Here is a 25,440-nt window from a genome sequence, read left to right as displayed (position 1 = left end):
GGGAATCTAGGATTGCTTCAATGGCATGGAACAACTCTGTTAAGGAAGTGAAATCACATTGCAGAAATGTGGAGGCCCTTCAGATAGCCATGAGAGTTACAAAAAAAACAGGGTCTCCTGTTCTAAATGCAGCTTCTACAAAATAAACATTTTCCTCCCACTTTCCTTTTCTTTTCTTTTCTTTTAAACAAATTTTCAAATGTTTATGAAAAGAAAACAGAGACGAGATTGCATCTGGCTTGTCTATGGCGCCATTTGTTGCTATAGGGAGACTACTTGGAAAAGGTGATGAGTGGTAAGCTGGTGAATGATATTAATAGAGAAACAATAGACAAATTGCCCTCAATGTTGTGGTTAACCCTTCAGAGTTCACTTTTTGGTTTCTCCCTCTTCTTTGTGAGCCCCAAGCAGAGGATAATGATTAATTACATTTCCATCCCTGCACAAGCGGCTTTCCCTCTGAATTGCTTTCCCTCCAAAATGTTAGTATTTTTCTCCATTTCATTTCCACAAGCAGAGTGTATGTAAAAGTATTTTTGGAAACAGGGGGGGAAGTGATCCACTGAAATGTAATTTTTTCCTGATTCAGGTCCTCAGGCAGAACTGATCAATTTTTCAGACTTCAATAAGGATGATTTGTACCTAGAGCACAAGCCAAACACCACCTAATGCTGTATTTTTTTCTTAAAGTACAGAGAATGCAGAGAATTAAGGGAAAAGTTCCACCACTGATACCACTGGGAAGAAAGCTGAAGCATTCATATCTCTATGTCCTTACTGTAAAAATACAACTTTGTTGAATGCAAAGAACATCCCTTCAAGGGCCTTAATAAAGAGAAAAAAGGCCACATAAAAATGATTTGCAGTTTCCCAATGGGCACATCAATTTACTTAATTAAATATTACTTTCAAAGTTTCAGTCACAATAGCTCTTGTTCCTTGCCAGTTGCAGTGAGAAAGATACATTGAACAAGGATGTCAGCTGAATGCTAGCATTGATGTTAATGCCAACTGTCCCCAGCCTTGCCAAGACACTGACGTTTAGAGCGAGGACTCCCTCATTTTCAGCTCTTTTTAAGGCTTTGTCAAAGTACTGAAATTCTGAGAGCCCATTTTTGTGTATTTTGCAGAGGCATATAAAAGCCTACCCTTTCAAACAAGAGAAGATCCATCCAAGCATCTGCGATGCTTAGGTCTCTCAACAGAGGGTACTTGTGTCACAAATTGTTGTTCTTTCCATTGTTGTCTACCAGATTTTGGTTCCCACATTTTGTTTCATTATATATAACATAACTTTGCAAGTGCACTCATATTTCAATTCAGGTTAAAAATAAAAATAAAAATTCTTCCTTCCCCCCAAATGCCAGTCATTCTCTGGAATCAATTACCTATATTCAAATCACTATACCTTGATACCCACTTTTTTTTGTTTGTTTCTCATTTCTGGACAGGACATAGAAACTCAGGTATATTCCATTAAGTAGATTTCTGTAGTTTTGCCTGCATCATCAATTATCTCCATTCTACTAAATTTTAGTGGAAGTTGTTTTCTTCTTCATCTGAAAGCTGTTTCCAAGTAGAGGAAGAATCCAAGAACAAAACCAGCTTGAGCAATGGTGTCTTGGTGTCTTTCTGCAGCTTTCTGAGCATCCGGATCGAAAAGTGATGTAGTACAAAGAGCAGTGAGACAAAAGTTTTTTTTCCCCCCATTTTCTTCTTTTTCACTTTCAGTGCTAGAGGCATAAAAAGCAGTAAAGAGGTGCCTCCAGCGACACTATTGTTCAGCTAGCACCAGGCTCACCTTCAATTTCCTCTGAAAAAGAAATTGCATTCATGACATTTCTTGTAAGAGGGTGCCTCAGACCAGACTATTGGTGGGGCTATCTTGCTCCTTATGGACTTTTAAGGTGAGATGCATAAAGAATTGGTCACTGATACTGCCTAATTGCTCTCTTTGTTGTCAACTTCATTCCAGAGCCAACTGCATTCTAATTTTAACATACTGAAGACACACGACTAAGACTTGTGTCTTCTCAAAATTAAGTGAACAGAATTTTGACATGTCCCTCTGAACATTCTCAAAATCTGCTCTTGCACTGTCACTCATCTAAAGTCCAATCTATAGAAAGCATACACAAAGTATAAAACCTCGTCCCTCTGAAATTATATTCAAGAACTCCTTTTTTATACTTTTTTCCTTTTTTTAAAAAAAAGACACCTTAAGTTGATCCTACTTTAACGCCTAATATTAGGCAAGTGAACTTATTTGCTTGAACAAAAAATGAATTATTTTATAACATAAAGTCTAATCCATACTTGGGAGTTTATATTTTAGGATACATCTTTTGTAACTGACTGAATAATGTTTTTCTTTAAAGAGGAGTGACCCCCTAAAAAGAATGATATGTCAAAATTCATTTATAGTCCATTATACTTAAGTGCAACACAAACACAGATCATGCCCAACAGACCCAGTAAGAGTAAAAGTGAAGTTAAAAAAGCTCCAAATCTAGTCCTGATTCTCTTTGACACACATAAAACAACATTCCTTTACGTATCTTTAAAACAACATTTCCTCTCATTTGAAGCAGCAACTTATCCTCATACCCTTATTATCTTTCCTGGAGTTAGTCTTTTAAGCAGAGTTAGAGTCTTCCATCCTAAATGTTTAATCTAAATGCAACCTCAGGCTTGGAACAAATGTCACTATGGTATAAAGTCACGGGAGGGGAGGAAAAAAATTCTGAACTGCCATTCTTCAGACCTACTGCTGTCAGAAGGAGAAGAGGGTGCTGAACACCTCATAAGCCTCAGTTCTGCAGTTTAACTTAATTACAATCGTATTTTTACTCAGAAAACAAAAAACAATAACTGAATGTCTTCTTCATGATTCCCTAGTGCATAAGTTGCATGTTGCATTTTCTCTCCATTGCTTTGTCCAGGCCTAAAGCCATAGAGAGGCTATTGCACCATTTCTTGGGGCATTTGTCCCAAAGTTTCAATGGCAAACCAAATGAGAAGCAGAGAATCAAAGGGACTATAACAGCAGAGGGTGATTCTCTCTGTTGTGAAACATCACAGCTTGAAATTATAATGAAGTTGTCATACAGCAAAAAGCAAACTTATAAATCATATTACATACAAAAATGTTTTGTATTCTTAAACTCCTGATATCTTAATGAATTCGTGAGGCAATTTTAAGTAACTACCACCACGAAACTTTGCCCGCAGAACCAAAGAGTCTGTATGAACAGCGTGGGAAAGAAGGACCAAGTGTTAAGCTCTTGAATTAACAGGTGTGAGCATGGTGCCTTTCACATTTTAAGCATCACCTGGTAGGTAGACTGTGGTCTCGTCTTCCCTACCACATTCTTGCCACTATCCTGTAATGCTGGCTAACATCTGAGTGACTTCTGTTTCTGCTTGTAAAATAATATAACATTTCCAACCTGATGGCCCAGCTAACATACAGTGTTCAAATCATCCTACAGTTCCTTCTATTTGTTCTGCCAAAACCTATGAGACTATAAAACCATTTCTTTTTTTCTTTTATGAGCAAAAGTATTCGCATAAATCAGAAAATCTGCTATTTCCTGAGATCTACCTACAACCCAAACAGATCCTAAAGTCTGGCATTTCAGGAATTGATTAAATGGTGCAAACTGTCCTTTATTGAACCCTGAAACAGAGAAAGCCTAACAGCACTTATGCAATATAGTGCCAATGGCCACTGTTATTTAAAGAGTCTTTCATGTGCTCTGCACACTGCTCATATGAAGTGCAACTGTGCTGTGTGATGTGCTGGAAGGCAGCAGCTAACTGCACAGTTGTGGAGAAGGAAGAAGGTAGTGACCCAGTGCAAAAACCCAGCTCATCCAGAAAATGCTATATGATCCTGAGTGTTTACATAGAGAACAGGCAGACCTTTTTGTTGTTGTTGTTGTTGTTCTCAGGGACTCATCAGAATGCCCTATGCCACAGCAGAACACAGAACTTTGCTTCTCTTCTTCCAAAGAATAAAGGGTTGAGTCAACTATTGCTACACAAGACCTGCAATCCCAAAGAGGCTTTCAGGTAGCAGCCGTGTCTTTCCCCCTCAACACACTTAAAAAATATATATATAAATAAAAATAAAAAATCTAAAGGTCTTCCAATATAAGCTGCTCTTGAGAGCACTACATTGTGCTATGCTTTTTCATTCATACTTCTTGTTTTTATCAAGCAAGGATGACTAACGTGCTATTGTAATGCACTTTTTGCAAAAATGTGACCAACTGAGGCTGCATCCACCATAGTTGCATGGGTGTTTAACATTAAAAAAGAGCCCTCAGCTGGGCAATGGGCGACTCATTACCCTGTGCTTTAAAACAACAGGCATCATACATAAACCATGCTCTCATGCAAATTGACCTACGTAATGTTGAAATCTTCCAATGACAGGACGATTTCTCAAGCAATCCCATGTGTCCCATAGCTGTAAACGTGGTGTTACTTTAGCACCACAGGAAGCACCACATTTGCCACAGAGCTTATCATGGCGTGTTTCTCGCAGTTTGGCCAGGAAATCTAGATGGCACTTCATCCCATGTCAAGAAATATTTTTCCAGCTCAGTTTACAGACATTTTAACCACCTTGGAAAGACTGTAGCAATTATTTATGCCACCAATACATATGGATCATATATATGACATATAACCTTTGACTTCAGCTTGGCCAGGATTTTGCTCCTTACCCCTACAGAACCACTGAATACTTATTTTAGATGCTATCATACATTTGGTGATAATGATAGGCAAAACCAAATGGCATCCCCAGAGCACAAGTGATAAGAAAGAGACTGGTGTTTTGTTATGAGAATGTTTTGTTATGAGAATGACTAAAATGAAACCTGGACTCTCAAGCATCACTCTAACACATTGCTGACCTCATACACAGTGGCCAGAGTATTTTAGAGTGACTCTGCTTCAAAACTTTTACTGAATTTCAATGCTTGAGTTTGAATGGGGCCTTGATTTCTCTAGATTGAAACCTGATAACTGTCTGCCTTGACAGAAAATTGTAACAGGTTTTGCTAGTACTAGCACTTAGTAAATTCAATCTAATTTCACATTTTTTATTTCACTTTTTAAACCATTTTTCATCCCAACACAATGACTTTTCTGGAATACAAGGACATGAAAGTATACATTAAGATAGGCATCTATCCCAAATCCATTCTGACTTGTCAACCGAGCATGTAGGTCAATAAATTTTGTTGTAGCACAAGCCTTTAATTCACATTTCACATTTAAAGAACTACACTTTTTCACTTCTCTGCCAAACAAACCCTTGTCTTCCCTTTCTTTTGCAGAAGTCTTGCTGTTTCAATACTGGTTCTAACACTGGGCACTTCTATGCAGAAAAGGCCTCCTTATTTTTGACTGTGATATTCACATGGGCCTCAGGTCACCTGCACAAAAAGCTTATTAAAAGAACACTTTTGAATAGCAGTACTAGATAGTAATACATACAATGTTTAGCCACAGTAAATACAATCACTTACTCATTTCATCATGGAAAGCTTACACTTACTCATGCCTCATTAACCTAAAAATCCTACCAGCACACTTATCATCATACACTGCCTTTGTGCTTTAAAGGAAAGTTTTCTTACCCTAATCAAAGTGATGAAATGCTCCTCTGAATCATTTTATTACACGATACATGCCTCCACCTTATAAGGATGCCTTAAAAGTCTTCTTCCTTATTAGAAGCAGGGGAAAAAAAAAAAAAAAAAAAAAAAAAAACACTTTTAAATTGGATTGACTAGTGTCTTGGGCACAAATCAGCCTTATCTAAGACTTTAAAATGTTACTACTCTGTCACAAGATAAATGCCTTAGAAGTTGAGTCTTCAAAACATTTGGCAACTAGGCATGTTGCTCTGAAAATTACTATTGCTCTTGAAGCATCTTCTAAACTAAAACAGAAGCTTAGACTCAATTCCAAATTCAGAATTAATTATTTCATCCATATTAGGGATTTCCATATGATATTTCACACTTGCCCTAAATAATACCTTTTATGCCCTCAGTGAAAATTCCTTGAATTGGAAAAAAGATTGTGAATAACAAAATCCACAGGAGACATCAATGGAGAAACGTTTACAGCAGAGAGAGCTTCATATCAACTATCCAGGCTTGAGGAGAACAAATTTAAGATTCTTCTTACTAGTATGCAACCATGTAATGCATTCCACTGACACACATTCTGTACTAACTGTTGCAAATAAATATACCCAGAAATACTCAGATTTCCTTTTTTCCTTGCTCATACTTTCACTTAACAATCTCAATATGAAACATAAAATATACAGAGGCAAAGAGAAACTAGCTACTTACCTGGTTCTAAATTTGACTATATTTCACTGACACATAAATAATCATCCTAGCCAGTGGGACAATAAAGGTTTGAAAAAGTTCTTACTCTGCTTACTGAGCAAGCATACAACTGTTGCCTTCATTGTCTTACTAGTCTGAAAGAGAATGTCATTGCTGAGAGGAAAAAAAAAATAAAAATCTAAACTTGCTTGCTTTATTTCACCATATAATTTCATTGAAGATCATGAAATGACCCTTCTCATGAAGATTATTTGACATAATTCATACCACAAATAATCCTATTTACAGCAGGTGAAAAGGTACATATTACATTCAGCTGTGAAACAAAATGCAAATTGTCCCACTTTTTCTCCTTCATGACTGACTTGCTGCACAGCAGTTTTCTAATGTTCTTGCTAACAATAGCAGACAGGAAGAATGGAGTTCAACCTAGTTTATGTTTAGGAAGAGGAGCACTGATTTCCTACAATTACTCCTTGAATACAGCATTAGGCCAAAGGAGCAGCAGGGGAAACAATGGAGGTCTTCCATGTGCGTAAGAATATTGTTTCTGTCCTTTGAAAGCTTGTCATTAGACAATCCACCAACATAAAGGAGACTACAGGAGACAAGAAAAACAGTGATCTGTATCTAGTGAAAAACAGCAAAATTACAGAATATTTGTGCCACGTTTATCACCATGGAATGATTTCTCACAAATTGTTCCTGGTTGTTTGCAGAGACAAATAAAGGCAGCAAATCAGAAAAGTGGATCAGAAAGGAAATACCCTAGGGTTGTCTTGGCACTTGTAGACCCCATCACCTTAATGGTTTGGTTCAGTAACCTGCCAAAAAAGGACTCATCTTCTGCCATACCAGTCAACTGAATGACTGTAAGACAGTGTCCTGTGTACACCAGAGCCAGCAGCAGGGAAAGGGAGGGATAGGAACAATTTCTCAAAAATAAGCCACTAGATCCACTCAGTTACACTCCTGAGCCAAAGCACCCAGCAGTTTCAGCCCCTCTGCCACCATACAGACTGCTGGCAGAACAATAACAACAACAGAGTTTACATTTTCTCACCAGATATTCTATATATTAACTTGATGCCATGCATTTCTGGGGAGACTCTCACAATAAAGTGTATTTCCAATATGAGAGCAAAGAGAAGGAAGAACAGATGGAAGATGCTCTTTGATTAAAGTACTGATTGGTATTTGGGAGATCTGGGCTATTGTCTGTGTTTCTTTCTTGCACCCTGTATGACTGCAGATCACATGTGATCTAATTTTTTTTTCCTTTTCTACATAATTGGCTTGTCTAGAGAGAATACGATCTCTTGTACTTTAACATAAGCTTTTCAGGGCAGAGTTTGCTTCTCAGTAGATTTATTTTAGGAGTGGGCTCATCTGTAGTGCATAAAAGTAGTTGGGCTCATCTGTAGTTTGCTCATCTATAGTGCAAAAAATAGCTGGGCTGAGAGGAAATATCAGAATTGGAAGAGGAAAGCATGTTTTAATTCCATTGCTTTATGTGGAGACATACTTCTAAAATAGTTCTCCCATGTTTTACACATGCAATCAAATCGTATTTTAGCAAACACAAAAAAGGCATGCAGTCCAATATACACCTATGTTAAATTGTACCTATGCATAAAATAAGAACATTGTCCCTCTAAAGCAACAGTCCCCTCTGTTCTTTTGATGTATTTCCCATCCAAAGAAAGAACTAACTTCACAGAACCACAGCACTGACAAAAACCAATATATTGACTTGCAAGATGCAAGCCCAAACAAATTGCACAACACACATATTGGAGTTAAGCAGTGATGACGCACAGACTGTACTACACAAAAGGGAAGGGTCATAGCATACAAATACACAAAGGGGCTGGAAATTAATTGTCAGACATTTAGATATTTGTTCCTTCTTTACATTCTTGGACCTTGGACTTAAGCACTTTGATGTTTATTAGTTTATTGTTTTTATCAGTTATAAAATTAACTAATCTGTCTGCAACAGTTAGCGTCTGTTATTTTAAGCAATCCTCATGAGAAGTGCAGAACAGAAAATTCAGACTCCATGGCCGAAGTATAATGCATTGTATATAAATAAACACAGACTCATCCATGCCACAAAACACAATGTTCATACCAAAGAATGCCAGTAGGCCAAGTTGTCCATCCTTACAGCACGTAACAACTGAGGACTACCAAGATTCCTCCCAACTTCATAATTCTCCAGCAGCGTGACTGAGTGAACACATCTGAAGGAGGAGGGATCCTGATGGAGAGATAGGCATGTGTAAGTTGATCAACGGTGAATGACCAATATGGTTGATTCACTCCAGACTCTCTGGCCTTTTGATGTTGATTGTAAGAATGAAGGCATCTATTTGTGTGTTTAAAATTGCAATAAAAGCCCTAATTTAGAGTTGCTTCTTTCAACACTTTTAATAGCAGGAGGCTGAAAGGTTCAAAGTAACGAGCTTCTCTCTCAGAGATCCAAGGTTAAGCAAATAAAGTTCCTTAAGTCTCAATAAGCTATTATCAGCAATAAAAAACCCAACCATATAATGATAGATATGGCCACATAAAAGCAACCAGACTGAAGAAACTGGAAAAGCTTATCAAAGTGAGGGGAGGAAAGCAATTCCTGGTCAATATCAGCCCCGATCCAGGACAAAAACCTTCATCTGTTGCTTTTATTTGTTGTTCTTCAGCCTATAAAAGGCACAAATAACCGGTAGATCACTGGTTTACATAGAGCCCCAATGATAATATTAGAAGTAATTCCACTTCTGAGGTGCAGAAAACTTAAAAAGCTTGTGTTTAGATAATGGAAGATTCACACATTATTATAATATCACACTACCACCAACAACAGCATTTTACTTTCCAAAGACACTCTCCTCAAGTACCTCAAAAGCTGTGGTGAACACCAGCGCACGAACCAGTGGGGCAGCTAAATGTTATCATTCCTCTTTATACTTTACTTCAGTGCAGAAGTAAGCCTAGAAAATAAATAAATAATTAAATATTTAGGTCTTCTGAATCCCAAAGCCTTTGCTGTCCTTCCCCAGTAACGTAGATCTGAATTCAAGAGGAAAAGTGTTGAGACCTACCCATAATAGGCTGTGCTGAGGGAAGCAGCTGAAGCAGAATGGGAAAACTGCCCAGGAGATGCCAGCATAAACAGAGCTGGCAAGGCCCCTGCCTTACGTGATGGAGAGGAAGAGCTGCATGATGCTTCAGACCCACAACTCTCCTGGCAGAGCCACGCCGGCTGGGCAGCTCAACAGACCTGCACCACTTCTGCAGAGATGCACACTGCTCAAAATGCTGACGTGATGCACACTCTGCCCAAAACGTCATCTGTGTAAGCGTGGGTAGTGACTGCCTCGGATGACCCTGCTGCAGCCAAGGAAAGGAAAGAGACAAACAAACAAACTTAACTCATCTTTCTTGTGTAGACAGGACTTTGTAAGTAATGCAGGGCTTCAACAAAGTGAGGTTCATACTCAGGCCTAATCTCACCATATTTTGGAGGCCACTCACATAGATGGTTTTATGCTTTTAAGTTATTACTTAATTTGGAGAATAATCATTTTTAGGTGTCTCTAAAACCATATCTGTAATCTACTTAGTCTTGCAGACATTTCCTGTGGGGACTTGCATACAGACCTCTATCCACTGAGGATTTTAGGATTCTCTAATTGCCAAGGGGTTGCAAACAGCAAAGAGGAGTCTAAAAACCTTAATATTGACTGAAACATGAAAAACAAACCATATTATCCAGTTACAAAACATGTCATTCTACAAACTTCTAGAGGCTTCTTTCTTTCAGGAGCTGGCAGAATTCAGTATATTGGGGTGATGGCATACACTCGCTTCCCCATTGCTCCAAGAGTTAATCATTAGACTATTACCAGTAATGGTCAAAATACCGAGAAGAGAGCTAGTATTTTCTGTCAAAGGTCTGGGAAAATAACATAGATGCAAAGTCCAAGCCCCATTAACTCAGGGAGATGAAAAATGCAGTTTGTTCCCACTGAGATGGCCTCGAAACATACAAAGCAGTTTCTAATTTGTTTGAGAATGCACTTTAGGTTTCAATTTAATAGGTGCTAAGTACATGCAAACAGACATACCATAATTAAGGTGATCAATCTGCAAGAAGGAAAGCACATAAAAAGAACATCATACTTAAAAGAGTTAAGTAATCATAACAGCAATTATTAATTGCATTATAATTAATAATTATAATGTAATAGATCCTTGGCTGTTCTTTTGCAAGGAGCTTAAAATCATTTCCAGGTACTACATTAAGTTGTGCAACTGAAAAGCATTCTTGAAACAGCTTTTCAGCAGCAAATCCCATTTCAGCAAAACTTTTTTTTTTTTTTCACAGAATAGCAAAACCCCAAATGAAGCATTTTACATAGTACATAAGATGTTTTATGACTGAGCATTAACAGATCTGTAGAAGAGGAAATATTCTGTAATGAAAATTTTAATTATTTGGTTTTTCATTATGATTAAGTTGGAGGCTAAGATTACATATTTACATACATCTATAAAGTTACGTTCTCTATTAAATAATTATATTCACATATGTATAACATTTTAATTTCCACAGGTTTTCTGGGACAAAAATCATTTTTCCCACCAGTTCTATTCTCAGACACTCCCAGAGACAAGCACTGCAGTTGTTAATTTACAGACGGGGAAACTGAGACCCAGATTTAAGAACTTGTCCGAGAGTCAGTGACAGCACAGAGAGCAAAGCCTGACTGGCTCTCCAGCTTGCTTTGCTGCAACAGGGCAGGAACTCATAAGGAGGTCTGCTGTGAAGTGTCAGAGGTGGTGCATTCATGTCATGCTGACCTGGCATTGTGCAGAGCCGCCTGCGTGCACAGGCTGTTTGAGCAAACACTGCTGCCTCGTCCCCCGTGGCTGGCGGACGTGAGTTTGTGCAGGGGAGTAAGAAGGGGGGCGACATGGGGACTGGCTCTCACAGACAGCACCCTAACATGGATTTTATAAGATGAATGCAAGTATAAGATGAAAGCAAGTACCTTATCGTGCTTATTTGTCCAAATTAAAATCTATCATGCCAGGAAGTTGTGCATCTATTCTTTTTAAATGACCAAACAAAACATGATTTTGGAAAGTATAAAAGAAAAAAAGTAACTTTACTAGCATGGGCCTCATATTATGCATTTATCCAGTTCCAAACAGTGAAACCACTCAGTACATTTTGTTTAATTAGCATTTGAGTCTGCTCATGTTTGAATCCACTGTAAAATTGCATCAGTAGCTCAAGGACATGGCCAGCTTCTTTGCTGGAACCCTGGAGTGGTCCCCTGAGAATACACCAGCTACAGCCAGGAGAAGCAGCATCATAACTATTTTCTCCACTTCATGTATTAGAGAAATAAAAAGGAAAATGACACTTTCACATATTCATCTACAATTCCTTTTTTTCTTCCCTCTCATGAAGTCATACAACCACATTACACACTTACATCACTGCCAAAATTCAAAACCTATAAATAGGGCTATATCCTTTGGTTCAAATTGAAATATGTGATTCTTTTGAAAAGACAGAGAGGAAAATGGAAAATTTATTACTCAGAAAAATAAACAATGTCCCTTCTATACAGGCATTGTAGCACATATGTTCAACAGTAACCAAATGTGATGTCAAAAACAAAACAAAACAAAAGAAAGAAAGAAAAGAAACAAGAATTATGATTTTTGGGTGAGGATATAAACGGCAGGAACAGACGAGCAGTTAAAAATAAAGAGCCTATTATATTCAAATGAAACAAAGAATGAGGAGAGAAAATAATAGGCTATAAAAAATATATCTGTCAGCGAAGCTGTTTTGGGACTCAACGTTTCCCCCGTGAGATTCTCAGGAAGCACCAGGCACCCTCCAGGTTTAAAGCTTTCATCCCTGGGCTCCCAGCTATATTGGTTTCCTGTATAAAAGGAATTGAGACGAGAAGAAAACATTTGAGCGACTGCCCCAGCAATCATACAATGTTTTATACTTTGTGGAGCCCTGCCTAACACAACAAAACTGAGTATTGTTACAGAGGACTCAAAGAGTCCAACCAATTATGTCCCTTCATGGTTTCGGCTATACTAGCCTTTGATCACCAGCTCTAACTACCAGCAGTAAAGCAAACACAAATCTGCAGACAGCATCAATAAACCTTGCAGTGGGAGGGAACAGAGATACTCTGTGCCCTGTTGGTTTTTTTTTTTTTTTCTAAATCCCCAACAAAAATATCTACCATTTGTCTTTTCTAATTCACAGGCAGAGTCAAAGTGAGGGAATGATAACTTTGCTCGCTTTTTAAAGTCAATCACATGGCAACAAACAGAAAATTTAGCACACATCTTCATAAGAATTCTCTAACCCAGGCAAAATCTGGTCTGCTAATTACCTAGAATTCATCTTTGCCCTTATTAAACACTGGTTTTACACACATATACACACACACATACATATATATATATATTCATATGTAATATGTACATGTATTAATGATGAAACAGTTTGTAGAAACACTTCTGTCTTTACTTCAGTATTTAATGTGTCAGTCCTTTCCTGAAGATCTTCCTGCAAAACACCGCCTGAAAATGCCACATTTGCTGGCTATTTGTGCTATTTACACGGCAATCCCACAGCACAGTATTTAGGCAGTGAAGTGGTTTGGGGTGGCTGTGTGCTGAATATTGCTCACCTAGCACTGTAACTCGGGCTTCATGTTCCCACAAGGCTTAGGTTCAACAAGGCAGACCTCCCGTACCCAAGGAGCACTGAATCTTTTGAGGCTTGGAGGCACTGCTTCAGCATAAAACCACAGTGGTTTTCATCCTGCAGAACAGACAGGTTGGAAGCAGAGATCTGAACAAAAGATTAGGAAAGGCAGCCTGGTCCAGCGGTTAAGCCACCAGCCAGGGACCAGCAATCCCTGCACTGCCTGTGACAGTCTACGCAGCCAGTGTCAATGCACAGACGCACCTCCGCCTCGAGCCACAGAAATATGCTGGGCCTGCATGACCCTGAAACCATTTAGAGTCAGGCATCAAAGTACCTTGGAGGCTCTGGCGCTTGTTTACTCTGTGCTGCAATAACTGTCTATAAAATGCAAGATTATAACATTTGCCTATCTCATCAAGTGCACCAAACACCCACTGTGACAAGGACACCCCGCACACCTGCTAAAGCTAGGTGCTGTACTGCTCTGGAGAGGCATGAAAACAGCTGAGGCTTCACATCAGCCTCGTGCCACACGTCTAGCCTGAGAGGGGCATGGTCCATGTAAGAGCAGGAAGCTGCAACCTCACAGACTGGGAAGAACGAAACAAAAACCAACTCTGCCCCCCTCGTATCTGTGGGCAGATATTTCTTAATAACTGGTGGGTGCTAACTGCGCTCTGTGCCTGTTGTCTGCTTTGCCTGGCCCATGATTCAAGTCCTGCCATGGCACAAAGCACTCGGTTTATTCAGCTGCCTCTCCCTACTGGCAGAGCCAGTCCTCCCTGCCTTCTCTCCCAGCTCTGCTGCTTTACACACCTCACCGGGCACTGCGCTTGCGAGAGGCGCTGCTCCCGTGGCTGGCTGGCAGGAGCCCTGTCTCTCATGTGTAAATAAAGGAGAGACAATGCTTTTCTAACCACATTGCCCAGAAAATAAGGATCTATTTAAAATTTTCCATGATCTCTTCAGGTAAAAATTTACATGCTGTTATTTAAAGCAGTCTGCAGCAACCCTGCCAATACAAAATGGAGGGTGGGGAAACCTGAAGGAATATACCTGCCATGGCAATGGGAGGTAATCCTGACTTGTAATGTGCTGAAACGGGAACGAGGTGACTTGGGTTCAATTTCCAACTCACTATAAACTTTGCACATGTTATCACCTCATCTTCCCAATACCCATGCTCCCCTTGTGCACAATCCGGATCATCTTTACTCTCATCATTTGTCTTATCTACTCTGAATATAATCGGGAAAGTAATAGTTTTTTTTTTTTGCTTAGAGGATCTACAGCCCCTACCACAAGAATTCAGTGAGTGAACACCTGAAGCATTACTATTAACACACAGCCACAGCCTTTTCACTTCAGTAGTGCTGCTTACATCTGAATGAAAAAGTAGTGCATGCCAAACAGGTAGTAAAAGCCAAAACACATGGGCAATAGCCAAAAAGGCAACTCAAGCTTTGTAATTTACAATCTGTTAAATTCATGTCTTTACATTGTTTAAGAGTCTGCATAACTTCTAAGCAAACCCCCATGAGAAAAGAAGAAACAAAGCACTAAGGAGAGAAAAGTCAAAGAAAAACCAGGCATAGAATGAAGACGGAGCAGAAATGAAAACCAAACCAAACCCTTATGTAGAAATGGGATAGGTAATACAGTATCTATAGGAAGCAAAGATGCATTTAAATAATTACAGCCCTATAATAAATTGGAAACACAGTAGATTCATGAGTGAGACACGAGGTGAAATTACATCTAATCTGGTGATTCATACTTACTCAGAAAACCTGGTTGTTACTATACGAGTTGATGCCAGGCTGCATTTTATTCAAACCAATAAAATCTTTTGTGTGGTCTCTTGACCTCACTAATTATCTAATTTACATTTAAGACAATAATGCTGCTTAGTAATTTAAAAAGGAAGTGTTCCCACCCCGGTGTGTTATCCCTGCATCTGCTCTGAAGAAACTTTAGACTGCAGAATGCTGCAAGTGAATAGGAGTTCACTACAACCCAGTTCGTAATTATCGTTCTTAATTGGTTGAGCTCCAGAGTGTTTAAGGTTTTACATATCAATTCTAACTGGCATGCTCAGAAGAGACAAAATCTGGAGTTATCCTGAGTTACGTGATCCTGTGGAGTTTAGAGGAAAAGTAAAAGTCTCTCCCAAGCAGGCCCAGGGTACTAGGATGCAACCCAGCAATGTGCAGACACTTAGCACCTTTTCATGGCCTTGCATTTAAAGCCCCAAACCCACCTCAATAGTCTGATGGCCAAATGTCAGTACAGAATTGAAAGTAACAGAGGCTGGGACCAGCGTGCAGTGTTCCAGCTTCTCATCTTCAGCCAAACCTTACTGTACTAGAGACAGGAACTGAAATGGAGCTGAAGTCAGTAGTCTGGTTTTTCAACTTCACATTTCCCTTTCAGTCGCTGTAAAGAACTGCAATGCATTATATATATATATATATATATATAAATACAGTTGCTAAAACAGGTATAAAAACATCTCAAAATGAAGTTGATCTCCTAAATGTGATGTTTGGTGAGTGTTACCATACTGACAGGTAGTCGTCCGACAGCTAGAGTCACTTCCATCTGGAGTCACTGCGTGTATATGAACTGAAAGCAGAAGCTGGTTCAGGCCACAGAGTGCATCAGGAATTACCAGTATCACTGGTTAACATGCTTCTGTTCAGTCTCCTGTTCTGCCACTCGGTTTCCCCAGGTGCAAGGCCACCCACCTCTACTCCATGCCACGTTCCAGTGCTGCCTCACTTGTATCAGTGCGTCTTCATGGGTTATCAATAAAACAGATTGGATTTGCAGATCTCAGCTGATAAGAAAACAAAGTTTTTGCTGCTGGATTTTCTGTGCTTGATGTTTAACCTGGATCATTTCAGCACAGCCCCGCAAATGACTGCATCAGCACAACCAGAGTAGTGCAGGAACAGCAACAAGCATCATGGGTGGAAAGTGGGAACTTTTTAGAATTTGTCTCATGTCAAATCCAGTTTATTTAATGTCTCATTACATCCTCAAAGTTACCAAAGAAGGAGAGAAAGAAATAATAATTAGTCTTCAAGAAAAAATCTATATTGCTCATACTTACCCAGGAAACATGACATGGACATATATAAACTTTCAAATTCTGCTCTGTACAGAAATCAAGGAATTGCACCTTAAATGATTCCTGGGAGCCAACTGATCATAACAGATTTAACCTTCTCAAACTTGCCAGTTCCTGATACACTTCCTGTTTTTTTCCCCATGTGATGCTGCATTCCTCCAGAGTCATAGAGCTAAACCTGCAGCACCATGCAGAGGAATGCTTCCTTCAGCTTGCAGTGTACAACTGCAAACATATCTCAACTCTCAGAGGTGCCAAAAGCAGCTCATACCACAGGGGTGAAGAGGACTCAGCCCTTTTATAAAGGAGTGTACACAGTTCCCACCCCTACAGCTGCAGTTTTCCCCTACTAACAGCCCAGTCTGGGTCCTCTCTCACTTGAAAAATTTAATATAGCTCAGCACTGGTTCACAAATTTATAAAGGCTACAGAGAAGATGAATGAGAAGCAACCATTCACTTTATGTTTGACACAAGAAATAAGGTACACCTAATTAATTTTTAAAAGAGCACATTTAAAATAACACCGGATAAGACCAAAAGCCTCTGCAATGGGTTGTTGCAGAGACATTCAAGATGAGACTTCGTCAATCCCCTTGTAGGATAAGTCCCCTGGTAACCACTACCATTTGGATGCAACCCACAGCACCAAAGTCCTGTTCTCCTGCAGCTGTGAGAGCGTACTGCATAAGAGCAGCACTATGCACACCACTTCTGCACCCTCACCAAAGCTGTTGCCCCCATAAGACAAAGTACAGGGTAAGAGGGGTGAGATGGACTTTTGGTCAGGAATAGCATGGCTTTTCTGACTGAAGCACGTTTGTATTGTCATTGCTTGTGTTTGGCTGTCACATCTATGGAGACTGCAAACACTGGGCAATTTTCCTCTGGTGCGTACACAGAGCTAGGCACAGCAGTGCTCCTATCATGATTGCAGCCTCCTGATATTACTGCAGGGCAAACATGGTAATATTAACAATTAGTCAGTGACTCAGATAAGGCTCTCACAGATATAAATTCCCCATCCAAATCACTGAGGTTGCATGGTAGTATAAACTCTTCTGACAAAAAAAAAAAAAACTATACCACTCTTCCTCACTATGTGTGTTCTCACCGTCTCCCACAATCACTTACATGATCCTACAGGGCAGGTTCACAGAGCTCAGCTCTTCTTTTTCAGGTTACTTTTTGGCTGGATCATCTCCCAGAAACACTGCAATAGTCACATGAGCATTGGGGCTGGTGCAAAAGAAGTGATAATCGTGAATTACTGCAGAGGGGAGGTAAAGAAAGGATAAGACCTGACACGGAGTGTGTCCTAAAGCTTGATTAAAAGAGAAGGCTGTGGGCATTGTGAACCAAAGGGGGTTTTCTAAACCACAGAATTGCATAGCCCCCGCCTCAGAGAGTCCCATACTGAATTTCTCTGAAAAAAAAAAAAATAAATAATAATAGAAAAAAAATGTAGAACCAGGCTGTGGAGAGACAAGCAGATCAGAGACCTCCAGGGGGCATATACTTGGCAGACTGTGACAACCCCAGACAATTACAAAGCAACAAAACTGCCAGAAATTAACTGCAATGCACAAGAGGAGTCCTTCCAAACACCTGTGTTTGGCCCCTAAAAACAAATTATAGTTGAGAGGTCTCTGATAACCCCCTCATCTTCAGAGGTTCCCATTGCATACAAAACTGATCAGCAAGAAACCAAGGGAAACAGATTTATCTCAGACATCTTCAGCAACTCATTTTGCTGCTGCTCCAGGCTCCAAGTACAACTCTTGTTTGCAGAGCCTTCACATGGCCCAAGCACACCAGCTGCCCAAAAAGAAAATTGCTTATAATTTTACTGATAGACTTCTCTGCTCAGAGAAGCTTTTCATTTTTCAGATATACATAAACCCTTTCATTCTCAAAATGTACCTCTCAACAGAAATGGCCATCAAGAGTAGACAGTAATGAAAAGCTGTAAGTAATACTGGGCTACAATTTATATTCACCAAAACACTTGGAGCTATTTAAGGAAAAACTCAAGTACAAGTAATTCCTCCTCTGCAGAGAGCTGGGCCTAACCAACACTTCAAGAGGTTAGAAAATCTGCCCAAAACGTATCTAAAGTCCCACAACCAGAACAAGAGGGAACAAATCAGTCTCTACAGACAATGGCTTGTCTCCTTGCTCCAGGTAGTCTGAGCACTTTCCATCAGTGGAAAGCAGAAAGGCCAAGGTTCAGCAGGAATGCTCTGGAGATAGGGAACCAACTCTGGTCAGAGCCAAAGGACTGTGATGCCTTTCTCCCGGGTGCCTCTGGAACTACCTTAAACCTTAACCTAGCTTTCTATTTAAACTGATTTACATTTGTTCTACTTGATAATGAACTTAGCCAAAGCTGTTTATAAACCCTGGGAGGATTCCCCAGCTGGCTTTGGCTCAGATCCTTTTCTGATCACAGGGACATAAGGCCCAGAGTTTGGCCGCCAGTCATATTTCAACAGCTATCGATCACGTGATTTTTGTATTACAGAGACTATTCCAAATAGTTAAAAAATTCCCCCTCTAGCCCCTCAAGTTTAATTTCTCCCATAGAAAAAAAAAATAGAATCAAAGAAACACTGACATGTTTCTTCAAATCAAAACATTGTCAGATCAGACACTGGCACAAGTTCAGACCTCACATTTGTGGGGCTGGATCAAAGCGGAGCCCCAGACCTAAAACCCAAGGAATGAACAAGTCTGGATCTCTGTGCTGTTTTTTTTTTTTTTTTTTTGGAAACTAACATCTTTCCTACCATGTACATTTCTTGAAGGTAAGGGCTTAGGTGTTTCCTAGCATAGCAGGATGATACAGCAGTGCAGCATGGATACAGAACAACAACCAGCAGGACTTGGGGGAACTGAGAAGGAAAAGAAAGAAGCAGCCCAGAGAACCAGTGAGGGCAGATAGCTGGAGGGAAAACTGCCTGTATGGGGATTGTAATGCATCAAAGAGGTGTTGGGAGCCTTTGGCAGGCGGCTACTGCATCGGCCAGTAAGCAACAAACACCCTCTTTAACCACTTAAAATGATGATCTGAAGGGAGCTCCTGCGGCCCTGAGGCCCTGCTCAATACCTGCTCTGAAAGTCGCCCTTCTCCCCACCCTGCCTCCTGTAAAACACCAGTAAAGCACTGAGAAATGCGGCACAGGGACAGCACTTGTGGAGACCTGCCCAGGCATTTTTAATCACAGCGCTGTCTGAAGCTGCTGTGAGCAGATTACATATGCAGATGCAAAAGTGCCTGGGGTGAAATCCCAGCCCTGTCACATTAACGGCACCCATGCTCAAAGGCCTGCCAGGGCTTTTCACAAAAACAGGACTGTGCACACAATTTTGGCTGTATGCAGAGAAGCAAGGAAAACTATTTAAGCCTGGCCTAGACTAACATAAATAATACCCAGTAAAATGCCACGAGGTCTATAGGCTCTGCAACATTTAGGTCTATAGGCTCTGCAAGGGCCTGCACCTTATGCAAAGCCCTCATAGGACTCTGCAAAAGGCTGACAACTGATGATACTGTTGGCACTTAGCTCTTTTCAAGATTTTATTTCTTGTATCAAGAAAAGCAGTGAAAGTTCTCTTATTCTTTGTGGACTGTTAAACACACACACACACATATATTTATATGGTTTTCTTTCTTGTACTTCAGTCAGCCACAATTTGCTCTCCTCCTATAGAAACCCAAGGGTGACAGCTTAGATAGTGTCAATGAAAGCATGCAGGACCAGGGGAAGGTAACTACAATGCTCTCTATTTTGTTTCCCTTAGCTCAAGTGAAACAACAACAAAAAAAAAAAGGGGGGGGGGGGAGAGAAACATGTAAAACAGAAAAGGAGAACAGATCATTTTTGCATCTGCAAAGAGGGAAATGCTAAAGGGTCCCCATCTAGACTGTCACTCTGAAGTCCACTCTAGCAAAGCTGAGGAAGAACATCATCAGGGGATTTGGAAAAGAGTATCAGCATGCATCACATATTTTATAGCAATTCTTGGTTAAAATTGATCAGCTAGACTTAGTCCCATTGGGCTCCAAGTTCAGATTTTGTGGATACTCCCAATTTAATACAGATTTACCCAATTTCCAGCTTTAGAGCACACCCATCTTTTGGGAGGCCTTAATTGCAGAGACCAGGTGGCCTATGCCTGTGTATTTTAGCTAGGCTAGTCATCAATCCCTTTGCAAAGATGCAAACATACCACAATTCTGTAGCATGTTTGCCTTACCCTGTAACGTTAGCAAACAAGGATGACCACAGAAAGCATGCCAGGCATTTCCATTCAGCTGCTAAATCTGAAACATTTTGCTTATAGAAAGTCTGCCAGTTATAAAAATAACTTCATTCCAGGTGGTTAGCGGTGGGTTGGGGGCGGTCAATGGGACATCGGTAATGCTGTCCACACACAAACATCATGTTTTTGCCAAGAACATTAAAAAAAATCTGGATGACATATGAGGAACACCTACAATTTTCTGTGCATGACCCACCAAATGTATTGCTCCAGCTGATCTGAATTATATCCTACATTTGCAGATTTATTTCAAAGGGCATTTATAACTAAAAGAGGAAAAACCTGAAATGAGAGTCTTATAATTTCCATAGAGTCCTCCTTTCTGTGAGTAAAAGCTATTGCTTCTTTTGAAGACAGGAGAGATCAAAATGCTAATACCAACACCATGTGAAAACTAACTTCCAGCTCAGGTCAGAGCAGAATACTTTCTGAGGCTTGATGAACTTTTCAAATGCTTGGCAAAGCCTTTCAACTTTGGCAAAGACAAAGGTTTCCTAAAGCCACAGCAGTATCTGATGAGACACTTAAATCCTGAAGTTGCCACAAACAACTATATCAGGACAACTGTATGGTATCTGGCTCTTTCTGATGTCTTTACCCTAATTGCTCCAGTTATTCAGTCTAATAAAAGTTACAATCAAATTGAAAGAGTAAAGAAGATGGGCTGGTGTATTACAACGAACAAAAGTGCATGCTTAATTTTTGAAGTGTAAGGGCTATCCCTTGACATGTGACCAATGCAAATATGTGGGGTTCATACCTTCCCTGATCCATCCCAGGCTGAGTGACCTTTGTGTGATGTCCCTTTAATCTGCCTGAAGTATGGCGCTACAACTTGTATCGTCTTCTACTGCCATTTCAGTCCTAGATTGTAAGTTCATGCAAACAGGCGCAGTTTCTCCAGACAGAGCTTTCCCTAGCCCACAGACTATCCCATCATATTCACGTCATGTGGTACCAGAACCTTTTCAAGGCAGGGTAGCATGAGTACTGCACTTCTCTATGCAGCGAGCCCAGCATTGAAGCACTCGTATCTGGTCAGCCAAAGACCAGAGTTGTAAATGAAGCATCTGAATTCCCACAATTCACAATCTACAGAGTTTACTACTTGGAAGACGCTTTACTACTTTACGCTGCAAGCAAAGAAAACTTTCTAATGTTCATTCTCTGTTAGTTTTACCTATATGTTTTGAATAAAAGGGGATGTCAAGAAAAAAGCATGCAAGATGGGGATGAAAAGACAAGAGAAAGACACAGAAAGGTCAGAAAAATTAATGGAGAAAACCTCCAACCCTTTTTCCGTTCCTTTACTGCTGATATTAATTAAAGATTGTTCATATTCACTGAAGCTGTGAACACACCATGAAATGCAAGCTTTCCCCTTCACATTTTAAAGAAATTAGAACTGAATTCTCTGCCCAGATTCCTGGGACACACCAAGACAAAGGTCTTAGTCCTGACCTCCAGCACAACACAACTAAATTGAACTCAGCTAGCTGATGTGAAACAGAGCTTCCAAAATGCTTGTCACATGAGCTTTAATAAAGCCATGATAAATGCTTCTCAGAACTGAAATAAATGAGAATCCCGGAGTACCCTGAATGTCCAGCCTAAGGAAATTAATGCATCATTAACACTTTTTCATCATACACTATAGGCACAACATTTCTTCTTTGGGAGGATTGTGCCTTCATAATGGTTTTTGGGAGACTGGGAATTAATCTCCCTTCATCTTGATTACTTATTGCCCCCTCCCCCAGTAAGTTCCAATATGCCCTTCACCATTACAGTGCCAGAGTGACTTGCAGCAGTGCATTGTGGTGTGGTCAACCTCTACCATGTGTGCTTTGCTCTTCCTGTGAATGAATTTGTTTTACATATGACTGGTTATTTATGATAATGGCAGGCACTGGTGCAGCTTGTGCTTAAAGCAGTTCCTGTTTCATGGTGCAGCATTAAGACCCTCCTGGGGAAGTTGCATGTCAGGGTTGAATCACTCTCACAGTTCATCACCGCCAAAAGGAGCATGTCCTGCACTCCAGCCCTGCCCTTTCCTCTCCGTCCCAGTCATGCTAACGCACCCTTTCTCTTACATCAGACTCTAATGTTCATCTGAGCCTTCACTGAGCTGATTCAGTTCATTAACTCAGGAGCAAACAATTCACTTTTTTTGTCACGTTAGTTTTCTTCCAGGCCAGTGAATTGAATCTGTCTTGCTCAGGGCCTGACAGGCACTAGACTTGCTGCAGGCCAGGGGGAGCTGGCAGCCAGGAGCAGAGAAGAGGAGCAATGAGGATGGGGTGCAGGATGTCCCCAGTGCAGAGATATGACCAGCTGTTACACGCTGCTTTACCTTCAGCAATCTGACCCTGACTGAAGAAGGTTTCATGGCAGCTGAGGAGTGAAACCACCAGCTGCAGCTCTCCTCCTCGAGCTCTCAGCAGCCTTTCACAAACCCTTACTCCAGGCCATTATGGACCCTGACAACCAACAGGGAGACTTCAAACCTAATCTAATACCCTACAGAAAGCCAGGGCAAAGTAAAGTTGATGCACTCACAACAGATGCTGTTGCTCAAGAAATGCACATCACAGCTTTTTGCTTGTTTTCTAATGGCTAACAATTTCAAGCCATTTCATCACCTGCAACCAACTGGGGAAAAAAAAAAAAAAAAAAAAGTCTGTTCAGAGTGATGGACAAAGGAGCTAATAGAAGGGTACAAAGTTTGCCATATTATTCATCCTAAAGGTCTTCCTCTTTTTATGCCTATTGCAGATTGCCTGCCCTTCCTTGACTACTCCTGCTCCTTGCCAGCCTTCTACACAACTTTCTCCTATTTGCCTACCTCCTCATGCACAGAGACCTCCCTAAATATCTCTACAGCTGCTTCAGCCTATTCCTTTTATAAAGCCTCCAAAAGCATTCTTCTGCCATGTGTTTACAAGAAATCAACTATTAATTAAGGGCTGAGTAGCAAAAAGCTAACACTTACATAATTATGTTTGTATTTGTACATGAACATGTATCAAATGCATACTTACCTAAATATGCATAGTATATATTTAATACCACTGTTTTCTTCCTCCCCCATTCATTGCATGCCAGGGCATCAATCTAAACTGCACTGGAGCTTAATTCCTTTGAATTGTTTGGAAATCTCATTTTAAGGTGCAATGCTTTAATACACTGGAGGTTTGCCTAACTCCATCCAGTTTATTCACATAAAAAATAACACACATCACTTAACCTGACTTTGTGTGAGCCAACACTCCCTTCCAACAATGAAAGCGATTTGTTACTTTTTCTCCAACAATAGCTACGAGGGAAAGGTTCCTTTTCCACAGCTGTTTCTTGAAAACCTACCGGTATACTACAATGACTGACAGAGCTTTCAATAGAGTAGGTTGGACACTTATTCATCATGAATTGATCCAAGCCCTTGATAACCTGATAAAAGATGCAGTTGACTGCTTTGTAAAACAGCCAGGATTTCAAAGACTGTGTAAAACAGTGGATAGCATAGCATTTAACCAATTTTCTCAAAGGCAGAGTTAATCTGCATAACTCATTTGTTCAGTGATACTCATCTACATATTAGCCTTACACACAAAATCTGACCTCCGTTACATGTAAGGTTTCAGTTTAATTTTTGGCTTCTCTTCTTACTGTGTTTTGCCTCCCAATCACATTGCTTTAACTTCCTAGCTGAAGTAAATGGGTTCAGTTCAGACATAGCAGTTAGAGCTTGTGCAAGCGGCTCCCTTGAAACCTTTCTCTGCCACCACCACAGCATCCGTGATATCATCAGGCCTGGGTAGAGTTACCATCCATAGCAGAAAGGTTTCCAAAAGCCACTCTTGCCGCCTTTTAACTCCTCAGTGCATTGAAGCACTGCTGCTATGTGGGGAAAACCCCTGCTGGAAAAGCAGCTCTGAAGTTACAGAGGAGGAAAGCAGACAGGTCCCTTTAGGTGGTAAAAGAGGTTACGGTTTCCTTCCAATAACAGTTACCGTAGCCTTTGATATTCTATATACTTTATCATTTTCCCCCGCTTTTGTGGAATAGCAGCTGTGATAACACAGAGCTCATCTTCGGCACTGCCCATCGCTGCGTGGAGGGAAACCGGTGAGGACGGAGAAAACACTTGTTGGGAGCCCTCAGCTTGCTTCAGCCAGGAGGCACGAGATGAGTCGCCATCCGACCCGGGAGTCAGAGGTCACCCCGCCGGGGAGCCACCGAGTTGTTCAGTCCACTCATAGCTAATCCCCGGTGAGTGCCTCTCGCTAAAGGATTTCTTTATTCCGCTGGCTGAAAAAAAAAATAACAACAGAGTTAACAAGCCCAGTAAAAATCCATGACTCAGGCAAATCCTTAAGGATCAAGTGGGGAGGGGGAGGGAACATAAACTAATCCGAGAGTCCAAAATGTCTTTTGCCAAAGCCTTTTAAAACACAAAAACTTCACTGGGGTCTCCTCGTTAGTGGCGATTACAGAGGAGGCATTTCTTTCTTTCTGAACTAAGAATCTCTCCTCAAGAACACAAACAAGGGTGCCCATTGACGTGGTGCAGTGCTTTCTAATCCATCTGACCAGCTGGCTTTGTATATCCTTTATGCATACTGTGGGAGGAGAAAGAAAGGCTTCTCAGGGAGGAGAGCCTCCGTCTCCACGGCGGAAATACTGGTTTTGCTGCTAGATGGCCTGCAGTGCTCCTGGGGAACAGATATAAACTTTTCTTAAATAGAAACACTTACAGGACATGGTTTAGAATATCATCAGTGACTCACCTAAGTTATAAATGATCTTTTCCTTTTTTCCCGCCCTAGAGAAAATTACAAATGTCTC

General features: G+C 40.5%; 1 long non-coding RNA gene across 1 annotated transcript in view; it reads right to left on the bottom strand.

Moving 5' to 3' along the window:
* The window catches only part of LOC137853875 (uncharacterized), a 170,365-nt gene that overhangs the window by 62,521 nt on the left and 82,404 nt on the right, over positions 1-25,440 (bottom strand). Inside the window, exons 10-14 of the long non-coding RNA XR_011094781.1 lie at positions 9,485-24,903; positions 9,281-9,373; positions 8,515-8,643; positions 6,466-6,533; positions 5,655-5,743 (exon numbers count right to left, since the gene is read on the bottom strand). This is a non-coding gene — a long non-coding RNA (uncharacterized lncRNA). The remainder of the gene's footprint in view (positions 1-5,654; positions 5,744-6,465; positions 6,534-8,514; positions 8,644-9,280; positions 9,374-9,484; positions 24,904-25,440) is intronic.

The sequence above is a fragment of the Anas acuta genome, chromosome 3, assembly GCF_963932015.1.
Source record: "Anas acuta chromosome 3, bAnaAcu1.1, whole genome shotgun sequence".
Classification (NCBI taxonomy): Eukaryota; Metazoa; Chordata; class Aves; order Anseriformes; family Anatidae; genus Anas; species Anas acuta.
This window is presented reverse-complemented; position numbering and strand designations above follow the sequence as displayed.